Source organism: Ursus maritimus, unplaced genomic scaffold (genome assembly GCF_017311325.1).
Source record: "Ursus maritimus isolate PB19 unplaced genomic scaffold, ASM1731132v1 scaffold_13, whole genome shotgun sequence".
NCBI classification, from domain to species: Eukaryota; Metazoa; Chordata; class Mammalia; order Carnivora; family Ursidae; genus Ursus; species Ursus maritimus.
The window spans coordinates 9,433,731-9,457,784 of NW_024423675.1; the positions used below are offsets into that span (position 1 = coordinate 9,433,731).

At 37.8% G+C, this 24,054-nt stretch overlaps 1 protein-coding gene across 1 annotated transcript in view; it reads right to left on the reverse strand.

Annotated features, from left to right (window-relative positions):
* GPR63 (G protein-coupled receptor 63) overlaps positions 1–23,751 on the reverse strand; it is a 48,497-nt gene extending 24,746 nt beyond the window's left edge. Inside the window, exon 1 of the mRNA XM_008705027.2 lies at positions 23,647–23,751. The gene's annotated coding sequence lies outside the window, so the exon portion shown is untranslated. The remainder of the gene's footprint in view (positions 1–23,646) is intronic.
* Positions 23,752–24,054: the final 303 nt, after the last annotated feature.

The window sequence follows — 24,054 nt, forward strand, 5'->3', positions numbered from 1 at the left end:
CCTTGGGGATTTTATTTTTAGACCAGCCTTCCCCAAAGGCTTCAATTTTTCTTCAGAACACCATTCCCTGAGGGCCAGAAGCACCATGAGAGCAGACACTATGTTTTACGCAGCATTGATGAAATGACCAAAAAAATAAAATAAAATAAAAAGGGAGAGCAGTAACTAAAACAAGGACATTTCTGGGAGTAAAATCCTAACTTACACAATTAAAAAAGCCAAAATATCCCTGACATAATAAGGAAAATTCCACTATCCCTCATCCTCAGACACTACTTTCGTAATGCTGACTAAAAATTAAACTGGATGATTTCTTGAAATCCAAATACTTGGTTAGAATTGGATAAACTATGTGAATGAAGAATGCTTTAGATCTTTAAAATTTTTATGGGCATGCTTTGGAACTCTACAGTCTAAAACTGCCTTACCCTTAAACTCTTTCAAAATGCAACCAATAAGGTTGCCATTCAGCATTTAGACGACACTTCCAGGAATGACACTAATTTAACTTCATGTGATTGGAAGGTAAGACATTTAATCCCCGTCTTTTACATTTGTGGAGGTTTATGAAGAGATACTTATCCTTAAGGGATGTGGTATATCACAAAGGAGAATTTGACCCTAAGTTAGTGATTTGGATGGATGTGAAGAAGAAGATAATGACTCAAAAATGGGATGCCTCACGACCTAGACTTGAGGCCATGCTCCCAGATGAAATAATATAAACCAATAACTAAAGAAATTTTTCACAGTGATTAATCACTGAACACAGCATGACCTAGAGAACAATCTTCTAGAGCTCCTGGCTCCTATCTCTACATGACTGTTTAATATAATCTGCTTCCCCCTATTACGAGCTGTACTCTGCGCCAGATACCAAGAAAGAATACAAAAGAAAAGGAGATATAATCCTTGCCTTCAAAAGTGTCGAAACATAAAGAACAATGGAAAGGCCAATTATGAAGTCCATTAAGGCAATAACCCTTTATCTTCAGATGCATGAATTCTTATTAATAACAGCAATGCTACACAGTTCTTGAAAATCAATGAGAAGGGGGAGATGGGTAGGGGAATGAGAGAAACAGGTGAGGGAGATTAAGAGTACATTTGTGATGAGCACTGAGCAATGTACAGAATTGCTAAGTCACTGTACTGTACACCTGAAACTAATATAACACTGTAAGTTAACTCTACTGGAATTGAAATTTAGAACTTAATAAAATTTTAATTTAAAAAAATGAGAAGTAATGGAATAGATAACTCAAAAACAGAAGATGCAAAAAAAAAAAAAAAAATCAGCCAGCATTTCAAACAGTGTTCAGTTTCACTAAAATTAAAATTAAAAGAAAAATAGTGCTATTTTTTGCCTAACAAATTTCCAAAGGTTTAAAAAAGATGAAAATACTTCTAGGAAACTGATGCTCCAACAGTGGAAATGCAACCTTACAGTATTTCAGCATGCTCTCTCTATCAACAGCCTTGAAAATATTCCCAAGGACTTCCCTTCCTAGCAGAGATGAGCTTGTGGTCAACCAATGCTCCACCAAGAACAACTGAAAAAGCTGGACAGACTTTTTAAAAACTTCTTTGAAGCATCTAAGAGTTACCAAAGCAAGGAGAACTTGAGAGGTCAAGATCTCAGAGAGAAGGAAGCATAGAAAAGTGAGGTAGTTCTGCATTCGATGAGACTTTTCCCCTGAGATATGAGCCAGTTCTGAAATGCCAACCTCAGAGGTTTTTCTCAAGGCAGCTGAGAGGTGGAGAGCCTGAAAAGTGGCAGCTGAAAGGCTTAAAAGCAGCTGAGAAGCTTACAGTTGAGTAAGAGAGGCAGCTGGGAGGCTGAGACGCTGAGCAGAGCACAGTCCGTATCATGTCCAGCAGCTGGAAGCTGGTGTCCAGGGCTCATGGGAGGGTAGTGGGAACGACTTCCAAAGGACTTCATTCTTGGACTAGGCATGGACAGGAAATCGAAGAACTCTCATAGCAACCAAACACCAACCTAATTAGCTCAAGTTTAGGTTTCTTAATTAAGTTTCCAAATGAAGTTTATGTTTTGAGACACAAATGGAACATCAAAAGCATGAACTATGAAGAAAAGATTGATAAGTTAGCCAAAAGGCATCATTTGAAAACGAGAAGGCAAGTCAAAAGGAAGAAGACATTTGCAATCACATAACTGACAAAGGACTAATACCCTGAATATATATACATTTTTTTCATGCTGACACATTTTTAAGAAAAACACAAACACATCCAGTTGAGAACCGAGCAAAGGAATAAACCAAAACTTCACAAAGGAAGATACCCAAATAGCCACACACACACACACCAAAAACAGGTGTTGTCCCTCATTATTCATCAGGGAAATGCAAATAAAAACCACAAAAAGATGAATCTAACAGAATGGCTAAAATTAAAACGACAGAAGACAGTGAGTGTTGGTCACAATGAGGTACAAAGGGAACTTTCATATATGACTGTTGGGAGTGGATATTGGTAACTGTTTGTGCAGAACAGTTTGCCATTCATGGTAAATTTGCACTCCTGAGTATATGCTGAACAGAAATGTTCACATTTCTGCACCACAGGTCAAGTAAAAGTATATTCCTAGTAGCACTATTCGAAATAGCCAAACATTAGAACAGCAAAAATGTCCATCAACAGAAATGTGGTATGTCTTTATAATGAAATACCATACAACCACAAAAATGAACAAGCTACCGCCATACGCTATGGATGGATCTCACAAATGTAACACCAAGCAAAAGGCACAGATACAAAAGTGTATATACAGTATGACTCTATTTATATAAAATTCAAAAACAGGCAAAATGAATCTTTGGTATTAGAAGTTATTGGCTACCTTTGGGGAAGAGTAGAATTAATGACGGGAAGGGCCTTCTAGAAGGTTCTGGGGTTCCTGGGATGCTGGTACATCCATGGTGGTTACACACATGTATTCATTTTTTTCAAATTTCACTGAGCTATGCCCTTGATTTGTACATCTTCCTGCTTACATATAATATTTTTTAAACTTCCACTGAAAATAATTATAACTTTGTAGAACTTTTACTTCTCAGGATCCATTCTTAAGAAATATTTTTTAAATATCCTTTGAAAGTTCAAGTAATTAAAATATATGTAAAATCTTCCAGATCTTAGGTTAGGCAAAAGAATTCATAGATATGACACCAAAAACAAACCATAAGAGAAAAAACAGACAAATTGGCCCTCATTAAAACTCAAAATTTTTGCATTTCAGATGACATAATTAAGAAAAATGAAAAGCCAAGAAACAGACTGAAGTATTTGCAAAACACATATCAAATAAAAGACTTGTATCCATCATGTGCAAGGAACACTCACAACTTAGTAATATTCAAACCCAACTGTGAAATGAACAAAAGATATGAATAGACATTTCAACAAAGAAGATATGCAAATACCTAACAAGTATATGAGAGGATGTTCAACATTATTGTCATTAGGGAAATGCATATTAAAACCACACTGAAATACTTCACATCCACTAGAATGACTATAATAAATATGACAGACAACAACAAATGTTGGTAAGGATATGGAGAAATAGGAACCCTCAGATGTCACTGGTGGGAATGTCAAATGGTGGAACCATTTTGGAAAAGAGTTTGGCAGTTTCCCAAACAGTCAAACACAAAACTCCCAACACAACTCAGCAATTCCATTCGTAGGTATTAGCCCAAGACAAATGAAAATGTGTGTCACACAAAGACTTACACATGAACATTCATAGCGGCATATTCTTATAGCACAAAGCTGAAAACAATCTAAATTGTCCATCAGCTGATGTACAGATGGACAAAATGTATTATATCCTTACAATGAAATACAGTTCAGCAATTAAAAGGAATATAAAGTACTGACATATGCTATGTCATGGATGAACCTCAAAAATATTACGGTAAGCAAAAGAAATCAGTCACAAGAAACCACATGTTACATAATTTCACTTATATGAATTATTCAGAAAAGTCAATTGTATAGAGACAGAAAGTAGATTAGCAATTGCCTGGGACTAGGGATGGGAGGGGGGAATTACTATAAATGGGTGTGAGGGATCTTATCTGGGGGAAGAAAATGTTCTAAAACCAATTATGGTGATGGCTGTGCCACTTGGTAAAATTACTGATCACCACTGAATTATGCACTTGACATGGCTGAATTTCATAAAATGTTAACTATATCTCAATAAAGATGTTAAAAAATTTCATGTACACGATAACAAAATAATAAAACCAACCTAAAGGTTCGCATTTGTGAAATAGTTTGAGCTAATTATGTGATTTGTATCGTAGAATGATGGATAGCCATTAAACATTAAAACTTTTTTTGAAGAGTATTTAATGACACAAGAAAATATTATGCAAGCATGTTGAGTGAAGAAAACAAACTACGAAGTTGTTTATACAGTATGCTCTTGCTATGTTTACATTTTTTAAAGGGGTCGGAAGGAAACACATCAAAACATGAACAGAGGTTTCTGACCAGTAAGTTTTTTAGCAATAACTTTTTCGGTATTTTCTGTATTTCTCTGTATTTTCCAAATCTTAACAAGTTTTCCTATATTCAAGAAAAACTTCTAAAAAAAAAAAGAAAAAATTCTACATGAGCATTTTCATACATTCTAAAAATATATATATGAATAGTTCTTTTCAATGGTACGATATATTTCTTTTTTTAAAAGACATATTTCTTAAAAAATAATAATAAACTACTCCTTAGGAAGACATTAAGAAAGCAAAATAAGCATCCTTCTAGCTCATCATTCCTATTGTCCATAGTTAAAACATAACACAATATTTAAAAATTTAGAAACTGGTGGGAATTACTCTACTGCTTCTGCTATTATACAAGAAATGTACTTTCATCAATAAAGGGTATAACAGATTTATGAGAACAGAATTTTGTTATCCTCAAATCCGCAAATTTTAAATATGATAATTTATCTAGTCACTACTTTTAAAAGTACCCCATATTTCCTCCAATTATTTACCTACTAAAGAAACAGTGCCTATTTTTTCATATTAATCTCTAGATCACCCTTCTGGTTCACACAAACATCACCTGGGAATCAATGCAATTTCAAAGCAAACAAAAACAAACAAACAAAAAAGCCTGCTTATTTTTGTTTATTTTCATGCTATTCCACAAAAGGCTTTTTGTTTTGTGGGTTTTTTTAATCCCACTTTAGCATCATCTGAATTTCTGGGTACAGCTCAACTTGCTGCTCCATTCTTTAAACCTATTCTCTTAAGTAACTCTGTACCCATCTGACCCCATATGCCTATCTGCATGAGAATTAGACATTTAATTTTTTTTTAAGATTTTATTTATTTGACAGAAAGAGAGAGCACAAGCAGAGGGAGCTGCAGAGGCAGAGGAGAAGCAGACTCCCTGCTGAGCAGGGAGCCGATGCAGGGCTCCATCCCAGAACCCTGAGATCACGACATGAGCTGAAGGCAGACACTTAACCGACTGAGCCACCCAGGCGCCCCTAATTTTTCATTAATAGTCACAAAGTTTGAGCAATGAGAGTTTGTTTCCAAGGCCTTCCAATAAATTTATCGAATCAAAAGTCAATGTTTTCCACCATCACACTGGTATTTTCTTCTAAAACTGCTGGTACTCTATTCTCCACTGCCTCTTACTACAAATGATTTTGGCATGTCCTTCATAGGTAATAAAAAGTCAGTCAAGGGCCACCATAAGCTTTCTACTGAGCACCTCCATGCTCTTCCTCCAGATGCTCACTGTGTCCACCTTAGTAGTGGTCGGAGTACCCAGCTGCTATTTACGAGCTGTGTGTCATCAGGCAGGTTACCTCATCTCTCAGCTCCTCGGGAAAGCAGAGATGATCATAATACACCCTACTTCATGAAGCTGCCGTAGCATTAAATGAGACAACAAATGTAAAGTACTGACATGTAATCAGAGCTCAATAAATATAAGCCAGCAGTTCTACTGAGGCCACAAAGGAAAACCACGTCCTCCACAACACCAGCACTTGAGTGACATTTGGAATACTCGTCCATCACCCTTGCAGTTGACTATTTTTCATATCTCACCCCAAAATGAACTTAAATCTGTTTCTCACTTCAAGATTCTGCACTATGATTTTGACATACCTTTGTGTCTCTTCCTCTGACCTTCTCCACTCCAGCTTCTGCCCCCCTTTATTCAGAACAGTGACTTTTGATAGTCTCTTTTCAGAACAAAAGGGATAGCTTCTCTTGTTCTTTCATTGCTTCAAACATGTTAGAAGTCTATATATTCTTTCCTAGACCTTTCAGAAACAGTCCACTACAACCATGTCCAGTTTATTCCTATATCTCCACGTGCAACTATAATATAGCTTGTTTTTCATAACAACATTTTTTGTGACTGTGACTATCCCTGAGAGCTCCAGCCAAGTCAATTCAACAAAAATGTCAAGGGCATCAACCATGTGCCAGGTACTATGCTAGTTGGCAGTGATTCATATGACATGCTATCTACCCACTAAAAACAAGAGGGACAAAGATGCCTATACCATAGTCTCCTCTTTCTTCCTACATATCTGGGCAATGTCACTGCCTAAGATGGTTCAAACATCATCTCTTGGCATAAGACAGTTTATGAGACTCCCTACCCCACCACTTACCACCTCACCTCACCTCACCTGCAATGACTGGACATTATGTTCTCCTACAGTATCATAGAAATTTCACAGAATGTAGAATCAGAGGACCTAAATGATATCACCAAAGGCCTCAAATAACCTCTCGATTATATACATAGTGGTCAACTGTATATCTTTATTTTTTGAAAGACTGCTAAAATCATTGGTCCCTTGGTCCTGTCATATGAAAATATAATTCATGACCATAGCAAATTCCAATAATGAACATAAGGGAAAATATGCAATTACAAATTTTTTCATGAGTGGGAAGCTAGAAGATAACACAGGAGAACCAGCACAGAATGAAAGATCATTCTGCTCTTAGTATGCCATTTCAAAATAAGACTGCTGAAGAGCACTGTTGACTCATCCTCAGAAATAATGGCAGATCTCTGTTTGACCTTGATTCACTGCCATGATCAAAATAATTCTGGTTAACTTGGGAAGATTCTGAAGAATCTAAAGGTCATACTTAAAATACTTAGAGTTCAAAAATCTACGAAGTAAGACTTCAGTTTTAGTAGTCAAAGTAGCCACCAGATAAAGACAAAGACAACGTCAACAGAATCATCATGTGCCAATTGAAATTACCTTCACTTGTATATTCTGTCCTGATGTTCAGTCTTCCACCATGCTACCCCCATATTTTAAAGATTTTATTTTTAAGTAATCTCTACACCCAACGCGGGGCTTGAACACACAACCCTGAGATCAAGAATCGCATACTCCACTGACTGAGCCAGCCAGGTGTCCCCCTACCCATGTGTTTTATATAAATCCTTGACATAGAATTTACAGCTTGACTTATGTACTTCTTTAAATTAATTTCCTTCTTTCCTTTAAAAAATAGTTATTAAGCACCTGCTCTAAGCCAGCTTCTGACTAAGCACAGCATACAATGGAGAACAAAACACATCTCCTGATATTATGTAACTCACAAGTGTAGTGTGGAGACTCATTGTGATGGTTAATTTTATGTGTCAACTCGACTGGGACAGAGGGTACCTGATTTAAACGTTATTTTTGGGTGTGTCTATGATGGTGTTTCTGGATGAGATTAGCATTTGAATTGGTAGAGTAGAGCAGACTATTCTCCCCAGTGTAGTGGGGCCTTATCCATCCATGGAAAGCCAGAATAAAACAAAAAGGCAGAGGAAAGGGGATGTTGCACCCTGCCTGACTACTGGAGCTGAAACAGCAGTCTTCTACCCTCAAGTGATACCTACACCACTGGTCCTCTAGTTCTCAGAACCACACCATCAGCCTTCCTGGGTCTCCAGTTTGCAGATGGCAGATCATAGCACATCTGCCTATATAATCATATGAGTCAATTCCTTATAATAAATCACAAGCATCTCCTATTGTCTGTTTCTCTGGAGAGCCCTGACTCATACCAAATGCACACACACACAAAATAACCAATGGAGTATGTGTGCTGTGAAGGAAAACTCAGGATTCTCAAAGAGAAGAAAACAGAAAAAACATAATTCCTCACTTACATGTGTCCGCATATTCTTGTAACATCCTCTAAATCTCATGTTCTGTGATAGTGTGATATCATCCACTATGATGAACCCAAAAGTACTAGGCTAAAGACTAGTATATTTTGGTTTTAAAGTTATCATTTATTTTTTGTATTCTGCTTTATTTTTTAGTGGGTACGGGGCAGGAGAAAATAGGTCATAGGGAATAAGAAGTAAAATAAAATAAAATATAATAAAGACGAAAAGCAGGACTCTCTCACTGAAAGAATAAATACAACTTTACAAAATACATGGGCCCTGAAAAAAGTTTTCTGAAACCAAATACGTGACAAATAATTTTTTAGGGAGTGCGCTCGAGCAGGGGCAGGGAGGGGAAGAGGGAAAGCGAGAAAGAGAATCTTGAGCAGCCTCCCTGCGCTGAGCCCAGACCCCAGCATAGGGTCCATCTCACCACCCTGAGATCATGACCTGAGCCAAAATCCAGTCTCCACTGCTTAACCAACTGACCCACCCAGGCACCTCTTGACAAATAATTTTAAATTCATGAAAATGGTTCTTGAAAACTCACTAGCTGAAGGACTCTACTAAATCCTAACATATAGCAGAATTCAAGCATAAAAATGACTATCTCCTCTAACCCAACCTTATTTCCATTTCTATTATTTCTAAATTTAAATTTTCAATCAAGTTTGCTGTACATCCAATGACGGGGAAGGATCACGCTAAGCGAAACCTGTTACATAACTGTCATTCTAAATTCAAAGTACTCCCAATACTCACCCTGCTCCCCCCCCAAAAAAAATCATGCCTCAGCAAACAAATTTTTTTAAGATTTATTTATTTCATTTTAGAGAGAGAAAGACAGAGAGAGCATGCAAGAGAGAAGGGCAGAGGGACAGGGAGAGAGAATCTCAAGCAGACTCCCTCCTGAGCACAGAGCTCCATCCTGGACCCTGAAATTATGACCTGAGCCGAAATCAACAGTCATACACTTAACCCACTGAAAAACCCAGGCACCCCTCAGCAAACAAATTTTTTTAAGAAAATCTGCAATATTCATTTTGAATTTTAGAAATTAAAAAAAAATCAAGCTGATAAAATGGTTGTATTCTGAACTCCAAAGAACAATTTCTTATCATGCATCACAAATCAGAGGGAGAAAGGATTTGGGTTGTAGTGTTTGTTCGTTAGTGGCTCCCCACTGATAGTGTACCACTGATGCTGCCATTCAGTAAGGTGCCGGTTGCTAGTCCTCTAGTCCTCTGCTCAAAGATCACAGCATCAGCAGAAGCCTTGCAAGTTCCAAGGTGCTGATGCAACTGACATACGGCCGGTAACAAGCACCCCGAGGGAATTCACTAGCCCAATGTCAACTGCATACACAAGAGTCAAAACTGCAATTCCTGGATTTCCTCTTACACACACACACACACACACAAGGAGGAAGAAGAGCACTAAATATTGCTGTATGAACATCACTGCTTGTATTTATGTGGGGTTTTTCTAGTTGTATATACTTTATTCACGCCCACATCTCACCTGATATCCCCTAGCAGACACAGCCTATGAAAGAAAGAGTGATGTCAGAACGTGGTGCACAAGTGTGCATGCAGGTGTGTGTGTATTCTATATATACGATAACAGCAAGAACCACTGCACTAGAATGGCCCAAATGTAGAGTTTGCCTAATGGTTGATGAAACAAATAGGAAAATTCTTCTTATATGCAGAATACTTTATTATGCTGGATTTGAGTAGGAAATGCAGAATTTCACATAGATTCTAGAAGGGACAGCATTCAGTGAAATGATCAATCCACGTCTCAATTTTATATTAGGTAAACAGAAAATTCCCTTTCTACAGGGCCACAAACTAAATGGATGCTTTATGTAACATGGCTTTTCGTATGAGTATTCTGTCTATTCATTAAAAAAATAATTACCAGAAAGATCTTTTCCTGGAACTTTATTCCAACTTAGAATCTAGATATGAGCAAAAACCTTACAAGAATAATGGGGCACTTGGGTGACTCAACTGGTTGAGTGTTTGACTCTTGGTTTCAAGCTCATGTCATGATCTCACAGGTCACGAGATGGAGTCCCACATCTGGCTCCAACCTTAGTGAGTCTGCTTGAAGATTCTCCTCCTCTGCCCCCCCCCCACTCACACAGCACTCTCTCTCTCTCCTACTCTCTCAAATAAATAAATAAATCTAAAAAAAAAAAGAAAAAGAAAAAGAAAGAAAGACCTTACCAGGATAAGATTCTAATATTCAAGCTTCAGAAATCATTTCTGTACTGGTGCCTCATTACACAAGATGAGGAAAATTAGTAGGACAAAAAGATGGACTTTAAAACTCATAATGCAAAAGAAAAAATTATGTCATAAAAAGAGCACAGAAAATAATAAAAGCTAACTCGATGACATGGATAATTAGCACCTGATGAATGGAATAATTATCCAAAGGCAATCAAGTTAATTACTTTAGTCTTCTTTTTTTGGCTTCATTTTATCACTGTATGTAAGTTTTTATAGCTAATCCACAGTAACTGAGTATGGAGAAATAAATGTAAGGTTCTTAAACTTCTTCGACTTTAACTGTTCATCAAAACCAAGGCTGTGCCCACGCATCTAACCCACGTAGGGTTAAAGGGAAAAACTAAGTATGTTATAATAACAAAAGGAAAAACTATATGCTTCTTAAAATATTTACCAAGATGTAACCATCAGAAATAAGCATAGAATAATTACTCCTTTTCCAAAGTGAGCCACCCAGAAGAACCCTACAGTTTGCCATCTTTCACTTGCTGCTTTTGAGAGTATAAATAAGGGCACACCAGTGGAACAGAACAGAGAGCCCAGAAATGGACCCTCGGCTCTTTGGGCAACTAATCTTTAATAAAGCAGGAAAAAACATCCGGTGGAAAAAAGACAGTCTCTTCAATAAATGGTGCTGGGAAAATTGGACAGCTACCTCCAAAAGAATGAAACTTGACCACTCTCTCGCACCATACACAAAGATAAACTCTAAATGGATGAAAGACCTCGATGTGAGACAGAAATCCATCAAAATCCTAGAGGAGAGCATAGGCAGCAACCTCTACGACATCAGCCACAGCAACCTTTTTCATGACACATCTCCAAAGGCAAGAGAAACAAAAGATAAAATGAACTTCTGGGACTTCATCAAGATAAAAAGCTTCTGCACAGCCAAAGAAACAGTCAAAAAAACTAAGAGGCAGCCCACGGAATGGGAGAATATATTTGCAAATGATATTACAGATAAAAGACTGGTATCCAAAATCTACAAAGAACTTCTCAAACTCAATACACGAGAAACAAATAAATCATAAAATGGGCAGAAGATATGAACAGACGCTTTTCCAATGAAGACATACAAATGGCTAAAAGACACATGAAAAAATGTTCAAAATCATTAGCCATCAGGGAAATTCAAATCAAAACCACACTAAGATACCACCTTACGCCAGTTAGAATGGCAAAAATTGACAAGGCAAGAAACAACAATTGCTGGAGAGGATACTGAGAAAGGGGATCCCTCCTACATTGCTGGTGGGAATGCAGGTTGGTACAGCCACTCTGGAAAACAGTGTGGAGGTCCCTTAAAAAATTAAAAATTAGAGGTACCCTATGATCCAGCCATTGCACTACTGGGTATTTACCCCAAAGATACAGACATAGTGAAGAGAAGGGCCATATGCACCCCAATGTTCATAGCAGCATTGTCCACAATAGCTAAATCGTGGAAGGAGCCGAGATGCCCTTCAACAGATGACTGGATTAAGAAGTTTTGGTCCATATATACAATGGAATATTACTCAGCCATCAGAAAGAACGAGTTCTCAACATTTGCTGCAACATGGATGGCACTGGAGGAGATAATGCTAAGTAAAATAAGTCACTTAGAAAGTCAATTATCATATGGTTTCTCTCATCTATGGAACATAAGAACTAGGAAGATCGGTAGGAGAAGAAAGGGATAAAGAAAGGGGAGGTAATCAGAAGGGGGAATGAAGCATGAGAGACTATGGACTCTGAGAAACAAACTGAGGGCTTTGGAGGGGTGGGGGGTGGGGGAATGGGATAGGCTGGTGATGGGTAGTAAGGAGGGCACGTATTGCATGGTGCACTGGGTGTTATATGCAACTAATGAATCATCGAACTTTACATCAAAAAAATTTTTTTTTAGTTTTTTAAATAAATAAAGGCAATGTGGATGGATCATGGGTGGCTTTTTAACTTTCCCTTTAAACTAAATGTGACTGGCAGTGTTTTTCAAACTCAAAGATGAAACCAGGTATAACCAATTAATTTAAAATAGAATGCCTACACTAACTCTCTAAAGACGAAAATACAAAACTAAAGTTAAAGTGACTGTAAACAACATAAAGTTTACAGCTTAGGAAGAGAAAGTGTTAATACCAATACTTCAAATTTATCAGCAGAGGAAAATAAATCATAAAATTGGAGTTCAAGGGAGAAAAAAAATGTAAGCAGCTTGCCATTGTATTTTGACACATTAGGGTCTGCTTTTTCTTTTCAAAAGCAAACACCCTATAGTGATTAGTTAAGGTTTACATACTAAGCTGAAAAAAAAGACATCCTATGTTGGACATATCTACAATCTCAGACACCAAACAGTTTCTTTAGTATAGTCATATTTAAATCAAATTTTGAGTTGGGATTATAGCATTATAATATTTGTCAGAAGACCCCAGCAGCAACCAGGACTTCAAAAGGCTACATTTGCTATGTCAGAGGTCAAACTCCTCCATGCCAAAAGGGCAAAGAAAAAGAAAACTGCAGGTCTTGATCCTGATGTTAGATAGATGAGGGGAAATAGTTCCCCAAAGGACTATAACCACAAGTTAGGACTGAAATTTAAAAACAAACAAACAAAAAAGACTCTGAAGCAAAAATCTGATTTAAAATGTGCCCAGGTAAATAGAGTGCCCAAGCTAGTAGCAGAAGCAAAATATATTTCCCCCTCTGCAGGAAACCACCTTCAACCCAGGCCTGACACAATTACCACAAACAAAATTCCAAAGAAAGTGAGCAGCTCATGGCCAAAAATCACAAAACCTTGGGGCATGTGGGTGGTTCGGTTGGTTAAGTATCTACCTTTGGCTCAGGTCATGATCTCAGGGTCCTGGGATCAAGCCCCACATTGAGCCTCACATCAAGCCTGCTCAGCGGGGAGTCTGCTTCTCCCTCTCCCTCTGCCCAGCCCCCTGCTCATGCTCTCTCTCAAATAAATTTTAAAAAATCTTTTAAAAAAATCACAAAAACCTTAAAATAATAAAAGCAACATGAGTGATTAAGAAGCAGGGGAAGGGGCACCTGGGTGGCTCAGTTAAGCATCGGCCCAGGTAGTGATCCCAGGGTCCTGGGATGGAGCTCTGCCCCCCGCCCCCCACCGTGTGCTCTCGCTCTCTTCTCTCTCTGTCTCTCATGCTCTCTCAAATAAATAAATAAAATCTTAGGGAAAAAAAAAAGGCAGGAGGAGAAAAGAAACTGACCCACCAAAAGACTTCGGTTATAGAAGTTATTAGAATATTAAATAATAGTTGAAATTACAAGGAGATAAGCAAATGTGAAAAAGAATCAAAATTCTAGAAATAAAAATACAGTAACCAATATTAAGACAAAAGCAACAAAGTGAAATATTAGGCACAGCTGAAGTGAATTATTAAACTGCAAGTTGAAACATAAATTTTCCCAAATGCAATCAAGAGATTAAAAAGATAAGAGACAAGGAAGATAATATAGAAGGTCTAACAAACATGCAATTAGAGTTCCAGAAGGAGATCATTAAATTAATAGAGAGAGGAAATATTCAGGAGATAATAAACAGAGGTTTTCAGAATTCTTGAAAGATCCTAGTTCTCAAATGTAGTCTCTCTAATGCCAAGAAGATTTTTAATTCATACCCAGAAATATCAGATTGAAAATTCAGAAATAAGAGAGAGAGAGAGCGGGAGAATATCTGAGTATCTTTAAAAGATCTTAGAAGGAACCAGAGGGGAAAGATGGATTCCCCTACAGAGGAAAAAAAAAAAATCACTTGACTGCTTAATTCTCAATGGCAATAGTAAAATTCAGAAAACAAGGGAATTATATTTTTTGATGTACCTAACGAAAATAACTGTCCAAATAGAACTCAATACCAAGGGGTCTCCCTTTCAAGAAACAAGGTGAAATAAAAGGATTATCCCACACAACAATCTCTCTCTCTCTCTCTCTCTCTAACACACACAAAGGTAAAAGGAAAAGTAAAGTATGTACTTCAGGCAGAAAAAAATGATCCCACATAAAAGGTCTGACATCCAAGAAGGAATGGTGAGAATAGATATTGATAAATACATGGTTAAACACAAAGATGCTGTATACAACAATAAAAGTAACATCTAACTTATGAAGGTAAAAGACAGGCTAGAACTAAAAAACTCAACAGCAATAATACATAAGTTGGAGTGGGTATCACAAGAGTTAAAAAAATTCCAAGGAATTTGCATTTTTTTAGAAGAACAGTGTATTAGTCTGCTGGGCCTAACATAAAATACCAAAGACTGGTGGTTTAAACAAGAGAAATTTATTTGCTAATAGTTGTAAAGGCTAGAAATCCAAGACCAAGGTGTTGTCAGGGTTGGTTTCTGGTGAGATCTCTCATCCTGGCTTACAGACAGCCACCTTCTCGCTGTGTCATCACATGGCCCTTCCTCTGTGCATGTGCAAAAGGAAGAGCGAGAGATCTAATGTCTCTTCCTCTTTTTTATATGAACACCAATATTCCTGGATTAGGGCCATACTCCTATGACCTCATTTAACCTTAATTGTCTCCTTAGAGGCCCCATCTCCAAATAAATTCACATTGGGGGTTAGAGCTTCAACATATGAATTCTGGGGAGACACAATTCAGTCCACATTAGAAGGCAAAGATATTAACTTTAGACAATATCATTATGAGTATGCATAGTAAAATTATCTGGGTATCCACTAAAAAAAATAGATACTGAGTGTAGAAAATCTCCTAACCCTCAAAATAAAAAGAACACTAAAGGGGCACCTAGGTGGCTCAGTCGGTTAAGCCTCTGCCTTCGGCTCAGGTCATGATCTCAGGGTCCTGGGATCAAGACCCACATAGGGCTCCCTGCACAGCGCGGAGCCTGCTTCTCCCTCTCCCTCTACAAGCCCGCTTGTGCGCTCCCTCTCTCTCTCTCACTCTCTCTCAAATAAATTTAAAAATCTTAAAAAAAAAAAAGAATACTAAAGAAAGTAGAAAATCAATCTATCCAAGAGAAAGCAACAAAGGAGAGGAGAAAGACACAGAAAAAGTAGAATAGAAAATACGTCATAACACAAGAATAAATGAATCTGAATATACCAGTCTTCATTCTAAATATAAAAAGACTAAACTCTAAAGCAAACACCCAGCTACACGCTATTTACAAGAGATATATCTAAAAACATTAGCTATATCAAGTTGATCATAGAGAACCCTATATCATAGCAAAGAAAAAACATTAAGTCAAAAAGGGCTATTAGAGATTTAGAAGGTCATTATATATGATAAAAAGCCTAACTTACCATACAATATTTAAAAATCTAATCTTAAAAGCATCTAATAACAAACCTCAAAATATGTAAAGCAAAGGTAAATTACCTAGACGAAACTGACAAATCCATTATTATAATTTTTCAGTAAGTGAATGATCAAGGAGACAAAACTATCAATAAGGGTAAAGAATATTTAAACCACACAGTTAAAACTTTCATCTTACGGATACACACGGACCTACATGGAGCACTGCACCAAGAAACTGAAGAATACACATTATTTTCAAGTTACACATGGAACATTTACTAAAAAGAGAACATTTGCACTAGCCCATGAAGCTTACATCAAAAAGCATCAAAGAACCGGTATGATAGAGACCACATGCTCTGACCACATCACAAGTAGGCTGGAAATAAATCAGCAGCAACAAGTAAGTATGTTTAGAAATTAGGAAACACCGTTTTAAAGAAATAACAGCAAATAGCACTGTATGATAAAAAACACTACATAAGAATTTCTGATAAGCAGCTAATGTAGTGATTGATTCAAGGGAAATTAACTGTCCTCTAATAAGGCAAGATTCACAGTGAATGAGCTAAGCACCCAACCTAAGAAATTAGAAAAATAGCAGAATAAACCTGAAAACACAGAAGAAAGAAAATAAAAGACAAGAATGAAAGAGCTGGGAAACAAGCACGTAATAGAGATAATCGGCAATACCAAAACCTGGTTCTTTGAACAGATTAAGAGAAATTACACACCTGAGGATTGAAGGAGCCAGAGAACTTGGCAAATCATGAGCTTTAAAAAATTAGGACATATCACAGATGCAGCAATGATTAAACAGATAAAAGAATATCATGGAAAACTTTATGATAATACTTGTGCTTTTGAAAACCTAGTTACAATGACAAATGTTCCTTAACAGTAGAATGGATAAACTATGGAATTCATACACTAAAACGTGAACAAAAATGAAAACAAATTATGGCTACAAACATTGACAAATCTCAAAAACATAACAGTGAACAAATAAGCAAGCCTAAAAGTATATGTAATATATAATTCTCTTTAATCAAGTTCAAAACTAACCAATGCTAAAAGAATATGCTGCTTTCGGGATAAAGCGAGCATTGTCATTAGGTGCGGAATGAGGAAATTGAGGGATTCTAGGTATATCATACTTTTTAATCTTGGTAGTAGGTCATGGGTATTCAATTATTTTAACTTACAAATATGTTCTATGTACTTTTATACGGACAATGTACTTCACAATAAATGTTCTTTTAAAAAATTTCATGGTAAAATCAGTCTCATGTAAACAGTGAACATTCACATGATCTCCTGAAAAAAATTTACCTTTTCAATCTTTCCATGCCTGTGACAGTCTATGCCAAAATACAAAGACATGGTTCTTGTTCTCTGAGATATTACAGAGGGAATGATACTCCCCTAAACAAAAAATTCATGCTGAAGTGCGTACTAAGGGCAGAGAACCTCAGACCAACTTGCAGAAATGAGGAAAGCAGATTGTTTCACAGTGGAGAAAACAATGTCTGAAAAAAAGAATAACTGGCCCAGAAAATATGTTTGGTGTGTATGTGTTTACTTTCTCTTTCCTTTTACATCCAGGACCAAATTCTAAAAATGAAAAATATGCCTGAAAATGCAAATGTGACTCTGCATTCCTTAGGGTCATGTTTGATGGCTACGTGTAACTATGGTCATAAAAATGAAGGGGAGAACTTCTCTCTACGTTTAACCATCTGTCCTTAAGTTTCCACACATGACCTTTTCCTGGTTTTGCCCATTTTTATCTCTAGTTTTGTTCCTAGAAGTGACCAGGTTTCTGTGATAGCCAGATTGCTACTTACCTGGTTTCAAAAGGTAATTTCTGGTTAAGATGAGTTTTTACATTAATGACAGAATGGGAAAAAGATATAGATAAAATAAAGATATACAGAAACAGACCCATTAATACAGGACATTAAGAGTCCCAGAGTTGGCAGCAAAGGACAGAAAACGGGACATTTTTAAATCCTGAAGATGATTACATAGGAAACAATACCTACTCCTTCTACCACACAGCAATTGTGTATGGATATGGGGGCAGCAGGTCAGATGCTATATCGCAAGGAGACTGAAAATGGAAATGGAGAACGTTCTCAGGGCAAATTAAAACTGCTGTACCTGTTTAGATGGTAATAGCATTTACAGCTATGACCAAGCACTAGTGAATGGTTTGGTGTGGAGGCTGGACCTTACAGTTGAGTACTTAGAAATACCTAAGGTTATTTCATTTAGATAAAGCCCTAGTCAGTCATGTCTGGGTTCAAATCCTATCCAACTTGAGCATTTCATATGACACTGATAAGAAAACTGCAGAAGGCAATGAAGGAAAAGTATAACCAAGTCTATAGATTAGATATTGAGAATAATAAAGTGACTTAAGGTCAACAAGAAACATCAATGCCCTTTACCCCTACCAAAAAAATCTACTTCTAGGGCTTTACTCAAATGGATAATCACAGATATGTATGAAAAACTGAGCTATAAGATATTTACTACTATATAGTAGCAAAAAACAAAAAAGTTAAACCTGTCTGATATTATGGTGTATCCCCAATAAATTATGTTACATTCATAGACTACAATATTATTCAGTATACAAAATGTTATGAAAGATCACTCCATGATATGCAATGTGGTTCATTCTTGTGTGAAAATTAAGAAGAAATATATAGTGGGGCGCCTGAGTGGCTCAGTTGATTCAGCCTCTGACTCTTGATTTTGGCTTGGGTCATGACCTCCAGGTCGTGAGATCATGCCCCGCTTTGGGCTCCGTGCTGAGTGTGGAACCTGCTTCAGATTCTCTCTCCTCTGTCCCTCCCCCCCCAAAAAAGATTAAAATTTTAAAATTAAAATTAAAAAAAGAAATATATGGTATAGTATCATTTTTAGAAACTGAAATATTATAGTATTTTTCTACATTATATAAAAATATACACCAAAATGTTAACAATTGTTAACATTTTTTCTTGTCTGTTTGTTCAGGGTTTTTTTGGTTTTTTGTTGGTCTGGATTTTCTAAATTTTCTATAATGAACATGTGTCACTTCCATCATAAGAAAAAAATATCTATTATAGCATAAGGATGAAAAATAAAGATTTGAAACCTTACAATAGCAACTACTTACAGAATATGGAAACAAAAATGAGAAGTTCCCAACATCACTACACCTCTCTGTAGGAACAAATTTACCCAAAGCCTATTTATGGAAAATGGGGGAGCTTCAAATCCAAAACTCCTCTCATGAAAGAACTCAATAATTCAAAAAAAGGAAAAGTGTCTAAGAAGTACTGAATGGGAACTAGCTGAAGGAATAAAAGAACAGACTTCCTGCTACTGGTGGGCAGCGTAAAACTTCAGAAGGTACTACAGTTTGGGCAAACCGTATCAAAATGGAGCAGGAAGACAGCCTACTTCACATCTGGCCTGGAGGTAATGGCAAAAATAAGCTAAAACGATTAAAAGAATGGGTTTTTAATGCAAGTACACATTAAGAGTTGTGCCCAAAATGCAACACTTTCCCCTCTGGAAGCCAATGGATGTTAGCTTGGAATAGCCCCTTTCCACTCCACCCTGCTTTGAATCCGTATCCTCCCAGGACCAACTTAGATCAAAAAACCTGCAGCAGACATCCTCAGCCAGAGACTGTACTGAACACCTGACACAAATGTTAACTGATTCTTAGGTAACTTTCAGTTGAAACTTTTATTCTGATCCAAACTTCAAGCGTCTTTAAATGCCTGCAAATGTTCTTTCTCTAAAATGTGTTTAAAAAAAAAAAAACAAAAAACAAAACAGGAAGAGGTGACAGCATCTCCCTTTGGAAGGTAACAGCTAGAACAAAGAATCACGGCTCTTCTGCACGACCTCCTCAAGGCAGAACATTTAGGGTTTCCATATAAAACATTTTACCTAACGTGTTTTTTGAATGCTTTCATGATATAGACAAGACTTAGTCAATTGCGAGAAAAGAAGCTAAAGAGCAGCTTTGGTCAAAAACCCCAACTGGCATGTAAAACTTATGGCTAAAATGACACTAAGGGTTTCAACTGAAAATCATCTAAGAATTGATGAACATATATGCCAGGTGATTAGTTATTTGTACAGTATTTGGTTGGGAATGTTTTTCAGTCTAAACTGGGCCTAAGAGAATATAATTTCTTCAGAATTATCACCCAAAGGAAATATTGATAATAACAGTGTTATTATTAATTTCAATTGGTGATCCCTAGACGACCCTCCTAACTGCAAATATACACTCTTTTGCCCAAGGTCTGAAAGCTATGTTAAAATCCAACCTTCCCAACTCTTCCTTACATTTTTAATAAACACGAATGAGCTTTCCAGTATATTAAGCTAGAGTTCCATGGTTGAATTTTCTGAGTCTTCTGTCATACAGACAGAAATGAGAACAAATTACTTTTACCAGTCCTGTCCGAATTTGCCAGCATAGAGGCTAAAAGGCACTTTATCCTATGTGTCAAACTCAAAGACTGAAACAGCTCACTGTCAGCTTCAAAAGCCATTTTTTACAAGCATGGCACACTGCCTCAAGCCAACTAAACACTGAAGCATGTTGGGCTGCCCAAACTGCAAATTATTTGGAATGTTCTCCATGTTTTGTGGTTACGAAAGTACCTATTTTGTGGATCATCCAGTTAAAATCAGGGCCACATCTGACCTTAAACAAAAAATTCCCAGGAAACTGAAACTATAATTGACCAAGATCCCATCAGTTCCGAAAGGCTGTGATCTCAGGCTCATAATCAAATATCTCAAATGTTATTTTTTGAAAGCCAAAGAGACAACATAAACTCAATGAAACACATTACTGTCTGTTTCAAGTAAACACTAAGAACTCACTCTAAAACACAGCTCATAGTTACAAAAAAGGAATAAAATTGCCACCTGCAACAATGTAAAGGGCATTTGTGGCAAATATAAACACAAATATAAACACCTTTTTTTTAAAAATGCCTAGCAAATAGAGCAAAAATCAGTCTAAAAGATTATTTCACTTCATTCCTAATTTTCATACACATATGTTAAAATGTAGCCGCTTCAGCTGTGGAATGTGATAAGAAATACTCCAAAGCTTTGCTTGTAGTGATTAGAGCACTGTATCATAGCTATTATTTTCCCAAGCATTAATGGGTACCTCTTTCAAATCAAATACTTATTTAGGACACCATTCACAAATTGGAGGACTAAAACTTCCCAAGGTTTGCCTCCCACGCCTTCAAGATCTACTCTCTAAGTCTCAGACCTTCAGAGAATGCCCTGAAGGCCATTTTTGAAGTGTTAAAAAAGAAAACATCATATTGACAAGCTAATTTTTTCCTAGGGATTCCTCTACTGAAGATAAATTACTGAAGCATGAGAAATGCCTGCTTCAATCATCCACTGATGGGATAATTCAATCCATTTTAATAAACATGTGGTTAAGATCGTTGGCATATGGCCCCCTGGTACAAGCCTTGTGCAAGAACAAGAACACATGGGAAAACACAGTATTTTTTAACTTAACTGATATTGATGAAATTGATGAAAATGCTGAAGAGATGACAAGCCTTAACGGGAACTATTTTTAGCTTCTGATCTCTTATACCTGTGTTTCTAGTGCATGTATATTATCAAGTCCCTATATAGTTCTCCCTGTTACAGATATACAGATATATAAATATGTAAGTATAGATATAGACAGACAGATATGGATTTTGTAAATATATGTGTGTGCATATGTGTGCGTGTGTGTGATATATACATATTTAGCTTTAAAAAGAATAATTCAGAGGCACCTGGCTGGCTGAGTAGACAGAGCATGAAACTTGATCTCGGGGTGGTGAGTTAAAGCCCCACATCTGGTGTGAAGATTACTTAAAAAAAAAAAAAAAAAAGCATCATTCATAAAACAATCATTTCAAATCAAATAAACCATATACAAAATGTCAAAATTGTTAAATTTCCTAGAAAATAGTGTATTCTAGGAACTAAGGCCCACCCACCTTAGAACCCCAAATTTCACTGAATACAGTACTTTCCTGACTGGACTACAGCAAACTTAAGTAAAACGTAACTGCAGTGAGGATTTTAAGTATGTGACTTTTTCTAAGCAAATTTTTTTTCCAAGAACGGTCAATGTGCTGCAAATTTTCAGAAAATGCTTGGACAGTGAGCTCTTTTTTTTTTAAGTTTCAGTTCTGGTATATTTGACAGCAGAGTGATAAAATTTTACTCAGAGAGGAAAATCTATATCCCAAACAAAATGTTGTAGTATTAATGGTTATTCTGGAATGGTTTCCTTTCAAAACTTCCTCACTACAAATGTTTCCTCCAATACCCCCTCTCTATTTTGATAATATTTTTTCACACAGAGATTATACATAAAGCATATTAACTGAGAATTTAAATACTTCTGATATTCTTTTCTTTAAATAAGCTCCCTCATTCTATTTTAAATGTTTAAAATAATCTAGATGATGTAATCAATTATGTCACTAAAACTCTGGCTATGCAACACTTCACAAAATATAGGGACTTTTCATCAGCACCTTCGATTTGCAGCTGACACCAGATGCATGCCACGTGAGTGGAGAGAACAGAAACAGGATTAGACCTGGGGGTGTGAGAAAATGGGCTTCCTTCACCCACAGGACACATGAAAAAAGAAAACTTACCCATTTGTGTAATAAATGTACTCATATATTAGGTTTCATCAAAATAATTACACATATTACATACCTCATCCAAGGGTAAAACTGTCTTAAGTAATGTCGGATTATGCAAGAAACATGAGGGTGTGTGTTTTTTTATGATTCTTAGAAACACTACCCTTGAAATTAGTTGAAGCCTTTTAATCTAAGACATAATGAAAACCATATTCACCAATAAACAAACAAATAAAGAGAAAATCCTATCTTAAACGGTATGGTTAAAATCTCACCTTGCTTCACCGAAAAAACTGCTTACCTACTACGAGGGATACCTGTATTTCGTAAGTATCCAGACCAGTCTAAATATCTAATCAGAGACTATAGGATCACTTTGAAATTTTGGGTCAACCCCAGGGGACATATCATAAACATATATTGTTGGTGTTGGTGTGTGTGTGTGTGTGTGTGTGTGTGTGTGTGTATAGCACCCTGAACCTGAAAGATATTTAAAAAAAAAAAAAAAAAAAACCACCAGAATGTTTCCCAAAAGGGGCGGGGAAGCGAGGACTTAAAATCAGGGCGACGCTGAAAACCGACCAGGGCTGAAAGACAGACACACAGCGCCGCAAGCTCACCCACAAGTAAGAGGCAAGCTCTCAAACTGCTGGAGCTCCCGGGGAGCCTCCCGACTTGGGCAAACGAGGTGAATTTCACCCCTAAAGAGGGACGAAAGCACAGTGTAAAAGTTCAAGAGGATTCCATTCCCCTTCCTCTTACTCCCGGCACTTAGCTTCGGGAGGAGAAAGCCCGGCAGAGAAAAAGCCGGCGTTGGGTGCCAACCTGCAGCCGCCCAGTTTCCTAGAAGGCCCAACTGCTCCAGCGGGCAGGGGATGGCGACAGGGGGCGTCAGGAAGCGAGGCGGGCGGCACCCGGAGAAACCGAGTCCCGACCGGGCCCCCACCGTGCGGCGCGGGCTGCAGAAATCACTCAAGTTCAGCCGAAAACCTTCCCGAAAACCCGAGCTTCTCCTGCACAACTTCGGTCTAACCAGCTCCTTCTCTGCCACACGCTCCGCCCAACAGCACAGCCTCCCCAACGCGGCGGATCGAAGCGCTCCCCGCGGGCGGGTACCTGTCCGGGGGCCGAGGACCCCAAGTCTCACCTCATACAAAGGGCTGCGCGCGGGCGCCTACCGAAGAACCCAGGGAGCATGGCCCCATCCAGTCCCTCTCGGAACTTTCCTGACATAGCACTTCTCTCTGCTGCAGAAAACGACGCTTGAAGGCAGAGGAGGAAGGGGAGGAGGCGGTGGCGGCGATCCAAGCGGCGGCGGCGGCGACGGTGGCGGCGGCGGGAGCTGGAGCAGAAAGTGAGGAGCATCGCGGGCGAGCGCCGCCGCCTCCCAATCTGCCGAGGGGTTCCCGCCCCCAGGGTAACCAAAGCTCCCTCTTAAAGGCGCCCGCCGCGTTTTAGGACGCGAGGTGAGGGGGAGGAGGGAGTGGGGGCGGAGGCAAATAAAGAGGGAGGGGGCAAGCTGAGCCCGAGCGATTCCGGAGGCCGCCGTCCAGGC